Below are 14,297 nucleotides of genomic sequence, written 5' to 3' on the forward strand. Positions count from 1 at the left end.
CAGCAAAACCAGGCTGCATTTGTATTTTTATTTAAACCTGTTAATTTTGTTAAGGTTTGCAGTTTTAATTTAGAATTTTAGAAATTTCGTAACACACTGATTTCTGTAGACAATGCTTTGTTTAAGCAAAGCAGCTTTGAAAAATGCAAGTCTCCCCGAATGATTGCTGGAACTGAATCTCTTGGCCATCTCCCCTCACGTTCATGGGAACTGATCTGTTTGGTCACGTCATTTTCTGTTTTCCTCTCCTACTGTAGCAGCTACCCAAGTAGAAAGCAGCTTAGCTGAATAGTCTTCCTCACCTAGGCTCTTCTGCAAAGTAAAGAACCTGGCTTCTGAAAGGTGTAACTAGAAATAAGGAGGCAGCCCAGTTCTGGGGGGTACTACCAGCAGTGCTGTTGCAAGTTAGAGACTTGGATTTTGGAGAGACTGATCCCTGGCTCTTCTCAGTGGAAGACTTTTGCTGTTGTATATGCTGCAGGTGTATTCGCTAAACCTGAGTTATTGCAACATACTTGAGACACACTAGAACTGAACTGAGTAATGTTTCATCTCCTAAATATTTACTCTGTTTTGCTTGTTTCCCTGAGGGATTAAAGGCTTCATACTAAATTGGACTTTATTCCCTTCTTTTTCCTTTGGGGGATGCCATATCTTTTGTTGGTCAAACCTTGGTTACTCCGTTAATAGGCTTTAAGTTTACTAAAGTACCAGGTTTTTTTCTGAGGCAGAGGAAAGCAAATGAGGGGAGAGGAAGGATTTTGAAGGTTCTCTACTGAAACTTCTGGTTTTGTTTGTTGTTTTTTAATGCTACTAAATATGCAGCCTAGGAAGTGACATAATTGCATACACTTTTAATTTCCTCAAGGCTCTGTGTGGTCTTCATCTAGCTTCTCAGATATTGGCTACAGATGTTTAAAATTGCTTCCTCCCAATTAAACATCTGCTCTGAAGTGACAAAGTGTAAGACCACATATGCCTGAAAGGCCAATGTATGCACAAACAGTTTTTGTTACTAGATATAATGGAAACTTTTTCCCTTTTCTTGGCTTTTAATGAACAGACGGTGAGGAATTGCTCTGCTTATTGAACTCCATGGGGGAGACTGAGTGCCGGTTTTAAATATGCACTTAAAAATGTGCTGCTTCTTGTTGATCTTCTGTGTGAATCTCCTGGATGTCTCTTAGTCAAGAGTGTCACTTGCTCTACTATCTAAGGGTTGTTTGCTGTCGATTAAAAGAAATTAATTTCTGAAGATATCGGAGAGAAATCGTGGGTTTATTCTATGGGGGAGAAACCATCAAAAAGTAAACAGTGGCAAAGGAAAACCTTCGCTGATGGAAAGTCAGCCATTTAAATTAGAATTAAATCACTCACGGTAAATTAACTTGAATTAGAAAAATGTATGGGGAGAGTGAGTTTGTATGTGCATGTTGTTGACAACCCTGAGGTGTTCTATAGTGTGTTATTTCTTTTGTTACATCTTGGTCTGCAGAAGTGCGAATGGGTTGTAAAAGCATGACATGCTTTGATCAGTCCTGCTAAGTAACTATTTTAAAGATTTTTAGTGGGGGGGAAACACTAAATGAGAAACATTCCAAATTACAGGTAAGGAATAATGTTTCAGGAATGCAACCTACTGATTAAGAGCTTATTAAGCGTTAGGTGACAGATGTAAAGTGAAAGGTTATTTAACAAATTCTCAAAGCAGAATCCCTAGATATGAAATTCTCTTGAACTGTGGACAGCTGCAACATGAGCAAAAATTTAGCAAACCTGAAAAGTAATTTAGGTCTGAACAAATTAACCAGGCAGTATCTGTTTTAAGTCCTTCTTGATCAAAATAGATTTCAGAGAGGCTGAATTCAAGAGAACAAACTTGACAATGGAGGCATTGTGAGCTGAACCAGTGCGCTTATTTTGTATGTGCTGCTGAACAGGTACTGATGGTAACAAAATAACCCAGGCCATATCGCAACCCATACTGTAGCAAAAGGCCACTTAACCAAGGTAACAAAATCTGGAACTCAATTGTTATAGTCACATCCTTGATTATAATGATAGTTTTTTAAAAGGAAAAAATATATCACTCCTGGCCTTCTTAAATGTATAATGTTACCTTTTTAAACAAGTTATCAAACCCCTTAGGTTTTGCCTTAATCTGTTAATTAGGTAGCTAAATATTTGTTACACCAAGTACTAGCTATAGTCAGAGTACTCTCTGTCCTAAGAAGGTAACCTCATTTGGTGCAGTCACCAGCAAACAAGAAAGTGCAGAACCTTGCAAAGGATCTAATGTGTGTTTTTTCTGGTGCCCTGATGCAGTGTTGCTTCGTTGTGGTGTTCATGTGCTGGTGCTTTCAAAGGTCCAATATGAGATCAAGACCCCTTGCACTGAGAAACTCTGCACACATTTTGAAGGTACTTTCTTTGAACAACTTGTAACCCAGATAGTCAGGAAAGAGGGTAAAGGAAGGCGAGAGTTGGAGAGGAAGAGGTGGGAACTGAGTTAACTATGTCAGAGAACTAAGAACTGCTGTCTTGAGTCTCCCAACTGCCTTTGTCACACAGTTGTTTCTGCTACTGTCATTTTGGAGAGAGAGGATAAATAATTTACAGTAGTTGTGAGGCTTCCTGCCTGATTTTATATCATCTTCCTAAAAGTGGTAAACCTCCGGTGGAAATGATCAATGTTAACTCAGTTACAAGATCTTTTGCACTAATTGCAGTTTACCACTGTGAGTTCTTGTCTGAAAGCAGTCAGAAACCAAATTTAACCAAGCGTTTCAGTTTTAAGGATCATGTTTTTATGAGACTAGGTTCAGAGCAATGCAGTCAGTGACAGAAGGGAGCCAGGCTTGCCACAGGGGTCCAAGGGCTGTGTATCAGCACCCAGTACTGCACCTCTCAGAGCAAGGTGACTTCCTCACCTCCCGCCTTTGGAATATACCAGCAGTGCTTGTCGCTCATTTATTCCATGAAGTGAGGATAGCAGACAAGCAGTGGATTTGCTGTTATGCACTAGTATAATCGATTGAGTTAATGTGTTGAATTCCTTCCAAACAGGGCTCAAATGGCGACACAGTGACTTCTTTCCTTTTTGTCTTCTCCATTGGCTGTCTTTGTAAATATAACCAATTGTATTGGGGGTTGGGTACTGCTTTTATTTCATAAGTTTTTGGCTAAGAGTGCCTTCTTTTCTGTGTCTGTCTTTTTCTTTTCTTTTCTTTTTTTTTTTTTGCATTTACAGGCACAGAAGGCAAAACATGCCAGGTTACTTGGGAGAATTTGGTCTAATTTGCAGGAATCCCCAATGCGGCTGCTCCTCAAAGCACACCTCAGTCTTGGCAGCTTTTCCTTCCCCATGCTGCCGCCTCTCAGCTCTGCCCTCCCAGAAGGCAGCAGCAGCAGTGGCTGCTCCCCCTGTCTTGGTTGCTCCTTCCAAGGGCACCACTTGCTACTTTGGCAGTTAAATGCAAGAGTTAAAAGAATGTATGGATTTTCCTTCAGATTTGCAGTCTGTGTTTGAGCTTACCTGCTAGCTTGCATTACAGTTGATTGACAGAGTCATCCTCAGTAACCACAGCACAGAAGTGGTTTCCCACACTGCTTTTTCTTACCTTTGCATTCCTCTGCCTGCAGGATGACTACCCTCAAAGAGCATTGTTACTTAAATATCAGCTCTTTAATCTGATGTAATTATTTAGAGAATGTTTTGATGTTTTTGATGAAATCAGATATCTCAGTCAATACTTTGAAAGTAACATAAATATTTTATAAGAATCATGTAAATTATGTTCCACATTTTAGTAGGTTTAGGGTTATTACTTGCCTTCCTGTGGTGTTCTGTAGGGATTCATGCCTTTTTTTTTCTTGCTGAATGCCCATAAATCATTCTTGCTATTACATGAGCAGTGTCAAAGTCTTAAGAATTTGGTTGTATTTTTAAAGCTAAAAGTTAACAAATAGTACCGATAATTTCTGTTGATGCTATTCTACTCCTTCTTGGGTCTCTGGGCAATTGGTATAACCCCAGTGATTAGTCATATGAATATTAATTACATTGGACCCATACATCTTCAGCCTGACTAATGTCTCCCTGTGGCAGAAGTGATACTTAAAACAAAATGTTGGTTTGATCAATGTTCTTTCTTTCTTTTTTTACTCCTTGTAAATTGATGGGATTTTTTATACTCCCAGAGTCTAGAAACTACTTGTATGGGCTTTCTTCTTTTGTTTTTTTAAATAACTCCAAATTTAAAGGCATTTAATTATTTTCCTAACTGATCCATTACTTTATTTTGGAAACCATATTCAGTAATTTAAACTAAGTTGCAACAGAAAAAACAAGAATGTGTGTGTGTGTCAGGTGTTTTCCATACTGAGGCTGGTGGAGGGAGCACAGATCAACAGAGGTGAACTGACTTAAAAGTGTTATCATATATGGTTTCTCCTTGAAGCCAATAGAAAAACTGAAGCAAGAGTCACCACCTACTCCCATCCTTCCTAAAATCTTTTCCATAGAGGAATTGCTACCAAAAATGAGAAAAAAAATGAAGTAAATCCTGGTTGCTTTCATGGCGAAGGCAAGAAAAAGTCTGTTCTCATGTGGAAAAAGAAAATTGTGCCATGGACTTGAAGTGGTTTACTTATACTACCAGGAGGTGGCTTGCAGTCAGTGGCATGTCTGGCATGGGAAATGGTTAGAAATGGTTTTGATGAGATCTGAGGCACTGTAGGATCTTTGTCTTTCCTTCTTGGAAGTGCCTGCCTTGTGAAGGTTTAGTATGAGTAATCCCTCATCACAGAACTATCTTTAAGCATAAGGCAGATTCTTTTTTCCATTGACATATATTTCTGTAAATATGTCTACCTTTCCCAAAGTAAAAAGAAATTTCACTTTTGTAACTTTACTTCTCCAACCTTTGGTAAAAGCAATTTGCTTTGAATCTACTAATTTTTCTTTGCAGGTATGAAAGTATATTACATCTTTTTAAGAAAGATTTCTCATGTGAATCATTTTAAAGACTGTGTTTTCCAGACACCAGTCCTCCAGACCAAGATAAGTGGACTGCAGTGTAACACTAACATGTATTAAGCCTCATTTAAATAGCCTGCCATCACTTTTAATTTAAAATGTTGATGATAGAGGTGCAGTAGTCAGTAAATAGTTTGGAGAGCTGACAGCGGCCATTTGGTCAGAAGTTAAGAGCTGTGGTGATACAGGCCACAATTCCCAAAGCAGACTAATGACCTGTAGTTCCTTAGTTCTTGGATGCTCAACTAGAAATATATTGAAGATGCTTAACTTTTAGCTCTTGGAGATGTAGCACTTCTAGAAAATCAGATCCAGTTATGCTTTCTCAAGTTGAATTACCCAAAATTTTAACTTTTAGTGTCTTCTCCAGCTTGTACTTTTTCATTTAAGTCAGCCTCACTGCCTGAACTTTCACTTCAGCTTTTGGAGATAAAGGGGAGATGCTTCAGTGTGTATTGTCTAAGTACTTTAAGAAATGAAATTAAGTTATTAAAAATGCAGTTTTCTAGTTAAACTTTCAAAGAACATGTTTAGCTCTAATGTTTACTTACCAGTGCATTTAAATATGAAACAAAAAGCAAAACCATACTTATGGCTTAAGGTAACATGCAAAATTCTTGTTTTTTACCTTGAAGGTTTCGACGTAATAGGTCATCATCAAACCTTCCATCCTAAAGCATTTGTCTTGAATTGTTCAATTCTCAGTGTTCAATCTTTTGGCAGCAGACAGCCACCAAGGCAGTGTGTTGTATACAGTGGACAGAAAGACTAATCTGATGCATATTGATTAAGAAGAGGGAAGTTCCTGTCATTCACAGTGGAAGGATTCTTAATCAAGATATTTCAAAGTGTTTCTTACAGTCATGATTCCTTTCTGCTGCCTGAACATCATTAAAGCACTACTTTTGTAAAACTCTCCATGCAATATTGCAGGAGAGAAGTAAGAAATAGTGTTAAACACTGATGGATAGTTTCCAGGTTATGGAAATGTATATTTTCATAGCCATACTATTGATGCATATTCTAACAGAATGTAAATTATTTGACAGATGGATGAAGTTATTAAAAAATCTTGGAAGTGTGAACATTGCAAGGTGTAGACTTGCTCTTAGTCTCAAAGTAGACTAGCTCTATGCTAGAAATGCTCTATTAAAATAAGATGTGTTCATTTACATGCCAGAAGCCCTCTTTTAGTGAGATCGCATAATCCCTTGATTGTAAACTTAATTTCAATGGGGAGCCAATCAAGGCAATATAGGATACGGCCTCTTGCCAGTATGAACTGTGTCTATGCTTGGTAGGAGCTGCCAGTATAGCTCTGTTCTATGGTTGTGCTGCTAAATATTTCTCAGAGCAGAGTAGGTCTGAAAGACTTTCAGCCTCCTTTAAAGAAATATATATACTGCTTTAAACAGAAATATGCAGAATTAAGATGGTAAAAAGAAAAATCAAAAATGCGAGTGTAGCTTTTTGGTAGGAACGCGCTGAATGTTTATTGATGATCTCACATTGAGGGATACTTTTGTGTTGTGCAGCAGTAATATGTTTTGTTAACTTCATGTTCTACTGTTCTCAGCTTTATAACTCACAAGCTATGATGCTTTAAAATTAATCACAGTTTAAGAAGGATTAAAAGCTCTTCATGCATCCCTGTGTACCTATATATAGATACATGCTTATAGTGCATGCCCTTGTATTTTGTTCTGAGTGATTATGTTTTCATGATTTTATTTGAGAAGATGCAATTGTACTATCTATATAAGGAGAGTGTTTCTTTAAGTGATAGGTGTTGAAGGGTTAAAATTCTGAGGTCCTATTAATGTAGGGAAATGCTGACACAAGTTCTTCAGTCCTTTTCCTGACAGAACACCCATCTTTAATTTGCTCATCTCTTTACCCACATAACATTGTACATCTGTCCTTGAAAACAGCTCTTGCAGCATGAACATAGCCAGTGGAGTCAATTTAGCAAAGGTTGCTCTCTGTGTCCTAGCAGTGCAGGCAGGCAGGCAGCCTGGAGCTATGACTTATAATCAGCTAAACAAGTATATGAATAATTATTAAAGATAGAAGCCTATGTTATTTGCTGTGTTTAATCTTGTTCTCATAAATTGGTACAGAATTATTCCCCACCCCCTCCAAGCAGCAACATGTCAAAATGAGTACTTTTCTCAGATTCTAAGTTATCTAATGGATTTTGGAACATTTTTAGTTATAAGAAGATCCTTGCTAATACGTAAACATACACATACTCCCTGAGAGTCCTTTGTATCCACTTTAAAGCTTTGTTCCACTGCCAGCATGGTGGAAAGGAACATGGCACTGAAGTAGCGTGAGGCCTTGAAATATTTGGAGTTGACTGAGAACCAGTTTGCAAGTTTCTGAAAGCAAAAACTGATATTAACTGATATTAAACTGTTCTTTCTCTTAAAATGATTGTCTACCAAAATGTTTCCTTGACAAATCTGAGCAAAACCACTTTCATTTCAGAGCATTTCCTTTCTTCTGCAATCACAGTATATCTGGTTATCAAAACAGACAAAGCGATAAAGATCCCCCTAGTTCTATCTCATTGTTGCTAATGCAGTAATCCTCCACAGTAAGTGGGGAAAATTAAGGGATGGTTGTAGAGATTGAGTAGTGTAGGGCGGGGGAGAGTGACAGTGACTGCATTTGGTCTCCATCAAGAGCATTTTGCCTTATTAGGCTACTTTGCAAGCTAAACTGTACTTTATCTCACAGATCACTAAAAATAACTCTGTATGGCTTTCTGGCAGATTGATCTAAAAAGTGTATGATGATGGTACATGGATTTGTTTAAATACAAAGTTAGAAGCATGAGCTGGCCTCCAAATGATGAATGTCTTTGTATTCCAGAATGGAAGCTTTCCAAGACAGTGATGCATAGCCACCAATTTGTAACTTTTCTTTTAATTTGTAACTTTGGACTTTTCTCTATTTGTTTATTTATGTAACCTCTCATATGTTAGATATGGCATCATTAAACATCTATATGCACTTTTAATGGTTTTCTAGACTCCACGGTTGTCTTGGAGAAAGAGACATTCAGTGTTGTTATCATTATTAATATTATTATTATTCACTGCATCTCAGCTTTCTTATTTGAATGCTCTCACAGTTCACTCATAGCACAGAAAAAAGGGCTCAGTTGTTAACTTTCCTATGTATAGAGTGTAAGTTCTGTGGCCAACGAAGGACATCTCTTACGCAACTGATGTCCCATTCATGATGTTTGTATCACCTATTCCTTCTCACTACTGATACCTTCCATATTTTAGTGGATTGGTTTTAAAAGGTAGTAATTAAGAAAGGGTATAAACAAACATCTTAGGTTTTCCTCTCAAACCCAGTTTTGGATTAGGGGCAGCTCAATAAAATGGCGCCAACAAGATTATGTAGAGGGGAGGACAACTCAAATTAAGCTGCTCCTCAGGAAGCCTGAGCAGCCCAGCCCACAGCACCACTTCGAGGACAGGGCTGGAATAAGGCATGTCCAGGAGTATTAGCAGGGTTTCTACTTTCCAAGCTTCAGTTTTCTTTTACTCTCTTGCATGCCTTTAGTCCTACACAGCCTCACAAGCTGCAGTTGTGATAATTCTCTTGCTTCTTTCAGTGAGACCTGATTAGGTTGCTTGTCTTCAGAGCTGCCTCCTTATCCCCTTGATCAGGTAAGCAGGGAAGAGAGGAAGCTTAGCTGTAGTTAACCCACAGCTTGCCAGAGGTGGGGCTTCAGCTACGAGTGGCTACACACCCAATAAAAACAGGTATTTTGACTGAGAAAATAATCTTGAATAGCTCAAAAAGCAGCAGAAAAATATGTTGTATTAAAGCGCATAGGAAAACTTTCTTAGAAAGAAAGGTAGTAATCTTCATTGCCTTGGAAAGTCTTGCTTCATGTCTAACAAAGTTTTTAGTCCTTTGCAGAACATAAGAATGCTAAAAGAGTAGCTTGAAATCTACAGAAACAGTTGATCAGATGTTCCCCAAAAGTGGTAGCAGGCCAAAGTGTCTACATTGTATGAGGAAAATTGGGCAGTTTGCAAGACGTGGTATTAAAATATTTAATCAAAAATATTTAATCAAAAGTTTGTGAAAAATGCTTCAGAAATCCACTTGATCATGCTGAAAAACTGGATTTAGCATGGAAAGGACTTCAGTTAATTTCTCTTTCTGTCTGATTTGCTAGATGTCATGAACTCTAAGCCAGGCGCCAACAGAGGCGCTGAAAGTGAGATGAGCACTGAAGGCATTTCTGCCATGCTCCAGTTTACCAAGGAGTTTGAATGGAAGTATCTAAAAGTTAAGACATCTCTAAAGTTTGGAAAAATGACAAAGCTTCCATGTTTTTTAAACATTTTAGTACTTGTAGCAAAATACATAGAGTAAAAGATGGGCAGAGCATCACAGGTGGGGTATGTTCCATCTGTCGTTAGAGTTGCCTGATGGACAAGTTGGGGTGGGAGGGGGCAGCGGCAGTAGCTCTGCTGCAGGTGAAATAGTGCTGGAGACAACTCTGAACTGATGCCGTCATTGTGCAGGGATTTCTTTTTTAGTTCTGTAAAGCCTCCCTTCTGACTGTTATCCTACATTACAGATGTGGTTTTTCCTTAGTGTACTTCATTCTTTATTTCTGCATGGTTTGGTGACTTTTGCTTCTCAGTTTTCTATAAAAGTATAGCTGTGGCAAGAACCAAAGATATAAACATGATGAATGCGGCTTCACTCTGTAATTCTGGGGTTCCCCTTCCCCCATATTTCATTGTAATGTTATAGATCTTTTTGTTTTCCAGAATGTGGTAAAGACATTTAGTCAATGGATGGACAGACGGACGGAAGGAAGGAAGGAAAAGAAAGGGAGGAAGGAAGGAAGAGGAAGAAAGGAAGGAAAAGAAAGGGAGGGAGGAAGGAAGGAAATAGAGATCAGAAAATAGTGACATTGCATCTTGTTAGATGAATTTAAGGTAGATGTCCTTTCCTGAAGATTATGGCAGCTGACAGAGGTGCTTCTCATGGCAGAACCCCCAGACCTATCCTGAGCCACTGCATAGGTTTGAAGGAACAAATTTTCATAAAGAAATAACAAGAACATGAGCATTTCCATGGCCTTGAAAATTAACTAGGGCATAAGTCTCTTTCAGAATGTTTAAGTGTCTCAGCCCAATAGTTGTGCGCATCCAAAACAGCATTCAGTGTTTCCAGGTGTGTAATCCGGGTCAGAGAGTCTGTCAAAACGTTTAGCTTCCAAGGGCACATGCAAACACTGGTTATGAGTGGCATGAGAAAAGGAAATGGTGGGTTGTTACATTTTGTAACTTTCCTACCTTTGTTTTATAAAGAAGAGGCCCGAGGTAGATACTTCAGTCACAGTAGTCTCTGCACTGGAGTAATCTTTGACTTAAACAAGGCAGGACTAAACCACATAAAAGAGTCCCTTTTTTTTACTTAGCTTTTTACGCTGGGTTTTCTTCTCACACCTCTCTCTGGATGGAGTTAGTTTGATTCTGGAAAAATGGGCCATGCATGAAAGACACTTGATACACTCAAAGGATTATTTTTTTTCTCCCAGTACATGGTTGGTTTCTAACTGGGAAGCAGCCCTGTGATTTATAACAGCTTCAACTGACTCTACCTACTGTGAAACATTAGGAAAAATCTATAAGGCCACTGATCCATGTATTCCATGTATTTCAGCTATGTAATTGTAAGCCTTCTAAAGAGTTTTCTGAATCCTTTGAATCAACAGTAAAATATATACATATCCAGGGAACTAATTCTTGGCCAAATAACCTGCTCTAAGCAAATGTTGTAAGGAACTACCCTGCTATGTTCAGCAGTGCAGCAAAACCCTGATGAATAAAGATCAGTCCCCAAGATAAACCTTTAAATCTTTGGTCATAGAAAATTTGCATTGCTGAGGGGTTATATTATGACTCAGTGGGCAATAACTGGTATTACAGCTACTTGAAGAGAATTTCCTTACCCTTTCTGTTTTCTTTCTCTAAACTACTTCTCTGCTCTTTCCTCTGTGCACCTCTCATAATGAAATTACAGTAGAACATGATGGTGTCCCCCCACCCCTTGTACAGTCTACTTGATACTGAAGTGTCTGAATGGGGATTTGATCTCCACCCCTTTGCAGCCTTTCCTTCTTTTCCTCTTGGTGGTCTGTGTCTCTGTTACAGGTGTTCATGTATTTGGTTAATTTTTTGCAATATCAGCAAAGAGGGGCAAGGAGGTAGAGCAGCAAAGGCTATCTGACTTGAACTAGTTGAAGATAAGCATCATGCCATTTATGTTGAGCAGTCAAAGGCACGTGAGCGTACAAATCTGTCTACATCATTATCTTGTTCACCATACAAATGCGTGTTCCATGGACATACAGGTCTGTTGCACCATCATGACTTAACGATGGACTTGTGTCTTTTTAAAAATACACTGCTTGAAAGAGAAGCATCTTGCATGGAGAGCAAAGAGCAGTACCACATGGATGTGCTGGTGATGATGCGTTTCTTTGCTAAGTGGTAACTGAGAGGAGTAAGACTGGAGAAGACTGATCAGTAGTATCACTTGGCACTGACAACATGCATTAAATGGACAAATGCTGCCTCCTGTTTTGAGGTAACTGTGACTTTGAATTCTTCTCCTTAATCAGGTAGAGGTGGCCCAAATAAGTGTCTCCTCTTTCCCCCCTGCACGACTGAACAATGCCCAACCCCAGCCCACCTTCCCTGCCAGGCTGAGCATCTCGCTGGCCCCATGGGAGAGCAGCCGCTTGGCACTGGGCAGTGGGACACCTGGGGCTCCACACAGCCACGCAAAGCGTGGCCAAAGTGTCTCCCACTGCTGCATCTAAAAGGTGCTTCCCAGTGCGGACCTACTCCTCCCAGTAGTAGATGTCTTCGGTGCGTCTTGTTAATAGTAATCGCTGCCTGAGATAACCTTCCCTATGATGTAATTTGACATACTGCTGTCAGTGGGGCTTAAACATAGTAATCTTTAAAAATGATTGGGAATTTGCCCTAGAGAAAAAACTGTTATGATTAATTTCTACAAATGATAAACCACTCCTTCTTCAAAATACTGCATGCTATGAAGTGTCATTTAATCCATTTAACTACAGAGCCTGATGCTTCTGACAACTGTGACTCAAATGTCATCACAGAAAGTGATATTTCAAGTGGCAGGGTGGGATTAGAAACCTGCTGAAGATTTGTCAAAGGAGAAGTAAGTACATAATTTTTAGATAAGTGATTTGTCTACTCTAAACCACTTCCGCTGAAAAGACAGGCAGCTTAAAAGAGAAACTTACACTGTTACACTAGAAAGAGCATTTAATTGCGGAGAGGGAAAAAAGCAATCCTCTTACTTATGGTGATAGTTAGGGAGAAAAACATAGGATACTGGGGAATACAAGTTTTCTATACGGAAATAATAAGATTATTTTTCCTTCAGAAAATAAGATTGAGGCTTGCGTGAGGAAGGAGCCAGTCTCAATATTTGGGACCTTGCAACTGCCCGATACATTTTTCATGTTGCTTTGTGCATTTTTTCAAAATATGAAATACCACCATGATAACTTATGGACTCTGTGAGAATTTTGTACATCTAGTAAAACCTGAAACAAGCACAAAAATGTACATTCCATGTCTGTTTAGAATTGATACTGATTTACAGTCAGTTATAAATTTCATTCACATCCTCCAAGTCTGTACTCAGTGCAGTTACCTTAGTAGGGACTTTGGTCCTTGTTTGGGATTATCAACACACTTCTCTTTACTGCTTTGCCGGTCCTCTAAACTGCTTGCTGTTACCTCTTCTGCCAGCCCAGCCGGGTAATTTACCGCTCTTTAAAGCATTTGTCCACTCTGAAAGGCAATAAAAACAGTTGTAAGAGGTTCTGTACTTTTCTGTCACTGAATCTCAAACATGATCAGGTGCAATGGGAAGTACATTTTGTTCCAGCAGCCCCGTGGGTCCACCTTGCTCTCTGAGGATCTAGCTGAAGGCTTGCCCGCTCTGTACAGACAGCCCACCCGCGGTGGGTACCGGCCCCGTGCTGGGCTTTGTACCACCTGTAGCAGCCATGTTGTGAACAGTCTTCCTTTGGTCAGGCTGGTGCAGCTCTGAGGTTGCCCAAGTGTTAGGGAGGATTTGGTTTGCAGTACTGCTTAGCCTGACGGCTGAGGAGAGAAAGCAATAACCCTGTCTGACAGGCTGACCTTGAGCTCATCACACGTCAGGAGTGGAAGTTAGGGGAAAAGCACACATACCTTTTACTTGTTTGAAGTGGATTCCCTGGGAAAAAGAAAAAAAAAAAAAAGAGAACATGAAATTTGACAATGCTTTTTTGTGGAATCATTTTTCAGAGAAGAGCTGCTCTTTGATATCTGTGATAGTTTGTTGCTCCAATCTGTCATGTTGCAGACTCTCTCTGCTAAGATGTTTGCGAAGCACACTGAAGTGACTGTACGCATGGCAAGGAAAGCTGGGGCCATTTTTTTCGCTGAACGAATTTTGCTGGGGAGCCGGCATTTTTTGTTTAATCCCTCCTTTTTTGCTGATGTGTTTTGTCTGGGTTTTCGCTGGAGCCTGGAGGCTGGCTGCTCTGCGAAAGGGCCGGGTGCGCCTTTAAGAGGTGGAGGTGCTTTGTGCAGGTTGTACCGGGGAAGGAAGTGGCTCCGCACCGCAGGAGGCTGGCAGGAAAAGACTGGTGCTCGGCTGGCCACAACTTAAACTGCCAGTTTTCCCCCTGAGAGGGAGCAAAAAAATTGTCACGTTAGCTTCCTGTTCTTTTCTTTTCTTTGACACTGCCAGCTGAAACGCTGTCTACTGAGGGTTGCGTTGTGGTACAGTCTGATAGGTGAAACTTGTTTAAAACTCTTCCCTGGGCAGCACTGACCTCGGAGTGCTTTGGGAAAGGGTGATGCTGTTCGGGGCAGTGGGCGGCCGGCAGAGGTGCAGGTCTGAACTCATAAAACCTACCCCAAGCGGGAGCCCGAGCACAGCAGCCCCGGCGGCAGCAGCGGCTCCGGCCGGCAGCCCCTGCCCGCCTGCGTGCCTCGGTTTCCCTCGGCCGCGGGCTGTCTCTGCGCCGAGCGGGCTCGCTGCGCTGCGCTGCCCGCGGACGCGCCTCGGCGCTGGCCGCCCTCGGGACTGCCGCCGGAGCCGCCCGCCGCGGGCCCGGCCCCGCCGGTGCCTCCTGCCCGGCGCGGGGAGGCGGCCGGTCCGGAAGGAAACT

The 14,297-nt window shown here is 40.5% G+C and overlaps 1 protein-coding gene across 10 annotated transcripts in view; it reads left to right on the plus strand.

The window, feature by feature from the left end:
* ZMIZ1 (zinc finger MIZ-type containing 1) overlaps nt 1-14,297 on the plus strand; it is a 349,016-nt gene that overhangs the window by 242,432 nt on the left and 92,287 nt on the right. The window lies entirely within an intron of this gene.

Source organism: Strigops habroptila, chromosome 5, assembly GCF_004027225.2.
Source record: "Strigops habroptila isolate Jane chromosome 5, bStrHab1.2.pri, whole genome shotgun sequence".
In the NCBI taxonomy this organism is placed as follows: Eukaryota; Metazoa; Chordata; class Aves; order Psittaciformes; family Psittacidae; genus Strigops; species Strigops habroptila.